We start from the raw sequence: 7500 nt of genomic DNA on the forward strand, positions 1-7500 counted from the left end.
GTAAGACTATTTTTAATTTAATCTAGTTTTGATCATTTCTTATCAGAAGATTAGTGTAAGAATGTACAGATATTCTCGTCTTTCATTTCTATTATTATTCTCTCTTTATTGTCTCCCAGACCCGAGAAGGTAACAACCAGACTGTGGACCAGACGTCTCAACCAGCAGAGGAAGAGGTACACACTGTAGTGTGTATTAGTGTGTTTGTGTGGTGCTTCTGTATGAGTGTGAGACTGAGGACATAACTCCCAAAACTTGGTCAAAAACCTCTATATACAGTATATATAATAATATCCTTGAGGAACCTTTGGAGGTTCTTCAATTTGAAACTGTGGAGGAACCTCTTCAGTCGCTTTGAGGACCTATTAAGAAGAAAAAGGCTCATTGAAGGTTCCTCAAAGCACTTTAAGAAGTTCCTTCACAGTTTCAAACTGAAGAACCTTTAGACGTTCCGCAGGGATCAGGGATCCGCAGCAGGGATCCGCAGCTGCCGTCTTCATCTGCTTGATAGGAAGTATGTTTACTAGCTGTGTAATTACACAAAGCTCTGTCTCTCTCAGCGGGGCGTATCCTGGTGTCCTCTGTGTTACATCATGGAGAAGACGTCTCTGGTGGTGGGAATTATCCGCTGTGCCCACCTCGCCGCCATGGACTCCAACGGCTACTCCGACCCGTTTGTCAAAATGTGAGTAACGTTAGAGAGAAAGGTACAGCCAGAAGCCACATCTGCCCACATAAGAAGAAAGAAGGGGGGGTGTTGATACTTTTTACAGCTCTTTATTTGCATATTAAGGAAGCACAGAGTACACACTGTATCTTCTCACAGTCACCCTTTAACCTTTTCAGCCCTGAAGGCCTGTGTGTGGGCACTTACTTCAGACGACAGCAACAGTAGTTTAATGGTAGATTCTGAATAAGTAGAAGGTACTGAATCATTTGTAGATACTGAATACTTAGCTGATACTTAATTAATGTATACCAATTAAATAATTAGAAGATACTGAAAAACTTTATATCACACCTAATCTACATATTACAACTTTATATCACACCTAATCTACATATTACAACTTTATATCAGGCCTAATCTACATATTCCAACTTTATATCAGGCCTAATCTACATATTCCAACTTACATCACACCTAATCTACATATTCCAACTTTACATTACACCTGATCTACATATTACAACTTTATATCAGGCCTACTCTACATATTCCAACTTTACATCACCACTTAATCTACATATTCCAACTTTACATCACACCTAATCTACATATTCCAACTTTACATTCAAACCTGATCTACCATTTTACAACTTTATATCACACCTGATCTACATATTCCCAACTTTACAATCACACCTAATCTACATATTCAATTTTACATTAAACCTAATCTATATATTCCAAATTTATATCACACCTAATCTACATATTTCAACTTTTTTAATAGTGGAATATGTAGATTAGGTGTGATATAAATAATATTAGTAGAATAATAATTAGTAGTTACTGAATATTTAGTATATATTGAATAATAAGTAAGTACTGAATAATTTACTAAATATTAAATAATTAGTAGGGTACTAAGTAATTACTATTTATTGAATAATTGGTCGGGTACAGAATAATTGATAGGTACTAAGTCCATATGTACTGAGTAATTACTACTAAAAGAATAATTAGTGGGTACTGAATAATTAATAAATAATTACTTGCGTACTGAATGATAGATATTAATATTAATGTCAGAAATAAGGCTGGAGTTCAAGGGGTCGAACAATTCAAGCCTCAATGATTCTGCAAGAAAAACAGAATTATAAGTTCAGTTATGGATCATTTTTGCGTTAAAAACATCAAACAGAAGAAGAGGAGAATGTTCAAACAGAAAAGTCGTTAACTGAACTGAAGGTGTTGCTGCAATTTATTTCATAAATAGCCATAAATGTGAGTATGTTTGTTTCTGCAGTTCAGAATGTATACAGTAGGGGGTATAGCAATGTATTAATAGAGTAGAGGTGAACTGAAATCAGTCACTAACCAATCAGATCCTCTCATTTTTACCAACGGAAAAACCATTTGCTTCCCCATTACACCCCCTCACAACCTCCAAACATCAGACCACTGACTCACTGCCTCAGGACCGCTGCTGTGTTAGCTATGCTAATGTGCTTCCAGTTCTAGATAACAGTAAGTCATAGAGATATAGAGAGAGAGATACCAGAGAGAGAGAGAGAGAGAGAGAGAGAGAGACAGAGGGAGAGAGACGAGGAGAGGAGACAGAGGGAGAGAGAGAGTTCAGGCGAGGAACAGATTGTATGGTATTAGAACAAGCAGAGTTCATCCGAAACACACATAGCTGGATGTGGAAATTGCACTCGGCAGGTGCGTGTACATATACACACCTGCCGGGTGTAATCTCCACATCCAGGTCAGCAGCAGGAAGTAGATTTAGTAAGAGAGTGTGATAAAGCGCATAGCTGTAAGAACATTCTCCCATGCAGACTGAGTGACATCACAGCCACAAAGCTCTCGCATGCGCTATCTGAAGCTTTCTAGAACCTTTCCGGCTGAATTTATACCCAGTGAAGCATGGTGGTGGTAGTGTGATGGCTTGGGGATACTTTGCTGCATCAGGACCAGGGTGCATTTCTCTGTTTTGGCCTCTGCTCTGTTTTAGGGAATCTTCACAAAAACATTACGTCACCTGTCAGTAAGCTGAAGCTTAAGCACAGTTGGGTCATGCAACAAGACAATGATCCAGTGATTTAATTGCATTCAGTGATAAGAGCATTAGTGAGGTCAGGATGTTGGATGATCACCACCCCACCTCATCATCCCCAACTCATCCCATCCAAAAGTACTGGATGGAGCTCCTCCACCATCATTCCAGAGAACACAGTTCTTCCACTGCTCCACAGCTCCTCAATGCTGGGGGGCTTAGACCCCTCTAGCCCACACCTGGCATTAGGCAGCATGGTGCTCATCATCATGTTGATCTGCTCCAGAGAGTCCTATTCTATTGGCAGTTGTTCTCTACAGGACTAGATAAGCTGTAAGATGAGATCATAAACTCAGACTAAGGAAAGGGTTAATTGATTTCAGGGGTGTAAATGATGTCATACTGCACAGAACACTGAACACACCTCGTGGCGATGGCTTTAGTGAGAGTGTTGGAGTGTGTATGGCTGCTATTGCGTACAGTTACGCTCTATTTTAATGAGGCCTGCGGCCCTAGTGAGTAATTAGCATGTGAGGACGGGGTGTTATTGAGCATGCTCTAATTAGCATGATTGCGCGGGCCATGACTCAGGCTCCAGCACTATTTCTGCTTTTCACACTCATTTACTGTCTTTACAGTACTGCACACTACCCTCCACTCCCAGCACGACGCGCTCATGTTTTGAATGGGCGGTCTCTTTACTAATTGCATGACCAATTAAGTGTGATTCTGTTTACATGCTTATTTACTAAAGACACTGATGTAGGTGCATGTTGCTTTTAGACCGTAACAGAATGGAGATGTTGCATACCCACACTCAGATTCATTCATACCCATACCCATATCCATTTCATACCCATACCCATATCCATTCATACCCATACCCATATTCATTAATACCCACACTCATATTCATTCATACCATACCCATATCCATTCATACCCATACCCATATTCATTAATACCCATACCCATATCCATTAATACCATACCCATATCCATTCATACCCATATATGCCCATTCATAGCCATACCCATGTATGTCAGTCCATACTCTTCCATGTCCAAACCACTTCATACCATACTCATCTATACCCATCCCTTATTAATACTCATACACACATATCAATACACACTTACACACATCCTTACACACTCATACCCATCCTTACACACACATATCTGTACACACTTACGCACATCCTTACACACATATCCTTACACACTCACACACATCCTTACACACCCATACCCATCCTTACACACACATATCCTTACACACTCACACACATCTTACACACCCATACCCATCCCTTACACACACATATCTATACACACTTACGCACATCCTTACACACATATCCTTACACACTCACACACATCCTTACACACCCATACCCATCCTTACACACACATATCCTTACACACTCACACACATCCTTACACACCCATACCCATCCTTACACCACTCAACACATCCTTACACACCCATACCCATCCTTACACACACATATCTATACACACTTACACACATCCTTACACACCCATATCCATCCTTACACACACATATCTATACACACTTACACACATCCTTACACACCCATACCCATCCTTACACACACATATCTATACACACTTACACACATCCTTACACACCCATATCCATCCTTACACACACATATCTATACACACTCAAACACATCCTTACACACCCATACCCATCCTTACACACACATATCAATACATACTCATACCCATCCTTACACACATATATCTATACACACTTACACACATCCTTACACACACATATCTATACACACTTGCACACATCCTTACACACTCATATCAATACACACTTACACACATCATTACACACCCATATCAATACACACCCATACCCATCCTTACACACTCATATCAATACACACTTACACACATCCTTACACACCCATACCCATCCATACTCATTCCTATCTATGCCTACACCTATACACACTCATTCATACCCATTCATAGATACCCATATCTATCCCTATCCATACTCAAACCCACCCATATCCATCCAATCCCATCTATACCCACCCATATCTATTCACACTCATCTTAACGTTACATACCCATACCCATCATGCCCATACCCATATCTGTCCATACCCAGTCATACTCCTACCCAGTCATACCCATACCTGTTTTGAATTCATTATGTTTGTGATCACAAAAAAACAATGCCATTTGCTCCCCTATTCAGCCTGCAGCAGTGTAGCCACGCCCCTTCACACTGATGGTATAAGCAGTGTTTCAGCCCAGGCCGCTTTCTGAATGAGCTCATAAATCAGTGCTTAAAGCCACAGAGACAGACAGAGTCTGTTCAGTTCTAAGGAATAAAGGACTTAAGTTGGGAAAGTTGTGCAAAACTGAATTCCGAGACTTTTCACTTCCTGAACCCCACACACACGTCTTAAGTGGACCTCAGGGCTTCTCCTCATAAAGAAGAGAAGATTGGCAGTAAAAGGTTAATGGTATAATCCATTAGTCTTCTGTGCTTTGTGAATAAACCTCGGGCTCAGTCTCACCCACACACACTCTCAGAGCTCGGGGTGTTCATTCAGACACAGGCTCCAGTTAGAAGTCATTCCTTTAATTAGTGGATTAGTGCTCCTCTCCTGTGGGCACGGTACAGCACATCTGCAGTGGCTTTGATGAGGGACATGGCGTGCTTGTGGTCAAAACACACACACACACACTCACACACACACACACACACACACTCTCTCACACACACACTCACAAACACACTCTCACACACACACACACACACACACTCACACACACACACTCACACACTCTCACACACTCACACACACACTCTCTCACACACACACACTCACACACACACTCACACACACACTCTCACACACACTCTCTCACACACACACACTCACACACACACTCACACACACACTCTCACACACACACTCACACACACACTCTCACACACACACACACACACACAGACGGTGGGAACTGTCACTGTGGTTTTAACTTCCAGCTCCAGACAGATTCCCTCCCGTGGTCTGTGTGAATATTGTGCATCTACTCGAGACATGTTTACAATCTGCATCACGATATTCAAATGTCTCAGGTTGGATGAGGTGGAACAGCCAGAGTCGTAGAACCACGTTTAAAAAACTTCCCTGCTCTCTCTGCTCTGCAGTCCAGCAGTCGGACAGGGCTGATGATTTGCATGATAAAATTAGAAACCATAATTAATCATGATAGCGATGAGAAGACTGTGTCCTCTATTCTGTTCACATTTGCAACCTATCTAGAACCTCCTGGACTAGAGTGATGTTTGTTATGCTCATGCTACTGCTTGCACTTACAACCTACCTGGAACCTCCAAAAGGACTAGATCGGTGTGTACCCTGCTCACACTACGGCTCACACTCACAGCCTGTGTAGAACCATGACTACAGAGATGGTTATTCTGCTCACACAACCACTCAGACTTACAATCTATCTAGAACCTCCAGACTAGAGTGATGTTTTTTTCTGCCCGCACTGCTGCTCACACTCACAGCCTATCGGGATCTTCAAGATAAACTGGAATGAGGTTAGTTCTGCTCACACTACCACTCACTCTCACATCCTACTGTATCTAGAACCTCTAGAAGGACTAAAGTGATGCTCAAACTACCACTCACTCGCACAATCTATCTAGATCCTCCAGAAGGACTAGAGTGGTGGTAATTCTGCTCACATTCACAGTCTAAGTAGAACCTTCAGAATCACTAGAGAAATGTTTATTCTGCTCACATCCTATCTAGAACTTCTAGAAGGACTAAAGTGATGCTCAAACTACCACTCATTCTCACAGTCTATCTAAAAACTCCAGAAGGACTAGATAAATGTTTATTCTTCTCATATGCTATCTAGAGCCTCTATAAAATCTAGAAATATGTTTTTTTTGGTTTATGCTACCATTGACACTCACAGCTATCTAGAACCTTCAAAAGGGCTAGAGCGATGTTTTTCTGCTTACACTACCGCTCACCTTTTCAAGTAGAGCAACACCTATACTTATTGTCCCGCCACCTGTATATAAGATCGTGATTGGTTGGTTCCTAATTGTACAGGTGGTTAGTTTGGTGGTCTTCAGTTCTACCAGCGAAGTCCCGACCAATGGGAGAGCTGGTTTAGCTGAATCTGTCTCGATACCACTGAGAGAAGCATCCTGATTGGATGGTTTTCTGATGTTTTTCAACACCTAGAAGGTCCTCAGAGTTCCCCTTTGCTTGCACCTTGGTCCAGGTTCTATCTACACATCACCACCTCCTCCTTCCGTCAGAGCGGTCGTACCCCTCCTCCCTGCATGAATACGTTCACCCACGTCTTCTCAGGAGTATAAATCAGCCTCCAGAGCCGCAGTCCATCAGTCTCTGCTCTTAAACGAAGGCGGACCCGCTCGTAAATGATGGTGTTTTTGTTTCCGTCCGCTTGCAACCCTTCAGACATAATGTCAACCAATTAACAACCAACACCCACCGTATTAAATATTGATCAGATCATAACTCACCCTCCTTTATACGCTGTTATACACGCAACTCCAGCTCATTAACAACCCTCGCTCGCGGCCGAGACGTGCGGCATCATCACTCATCCAGTCAACAGGCATTAGCTAATTTCACGACTGATCAATCAATACATCAGGACTGGATAGCACACTTACACTATATCTCCAAATGTATGTTCTAATGAAGCCGTTCAGCTACTT

At 41.9% G+C, this 7500-nt stretch overlaps 1 long non-coding RNA gene across 1 annotated transcript in view; it reads left to right on the forward strand.

Annotated features, from left to right (window-relative positions):
• Window positions 1-567: 567 nt before the first annotated feature.
• LOC140557116 (uncharacterized) overlaps window positions 568-7500 on the forward strand; it is a 13928-nt gene continuing 6995 nt past the window's right edge. Inside the window, exon 1 of the long non-coding RNA XR_011979794.1 lies at window positions 568-685. This is a non-coding gene — a long non-coding RNA (uncharacterized lncRNA). The remainder of the gene's footprint in view (window positions 686-7500) is intronic.

The sequence above is a fragment of the Salminus brasiliensis genome, chromosome 6, assembly GCF_030463535.1.
Source record: "Salminus brasiliensis chromosome 6, fSalBra1.hap2, whole genome shotgun sequence".
In the NCBI taxonomy this organism is placed as follows: domain Eukaryota; kingdom Metazoa; phylum Chordata; class Actinopteri; order Characiformes; family Bryconidae; genus Salminus; species Salminus brasiliensis.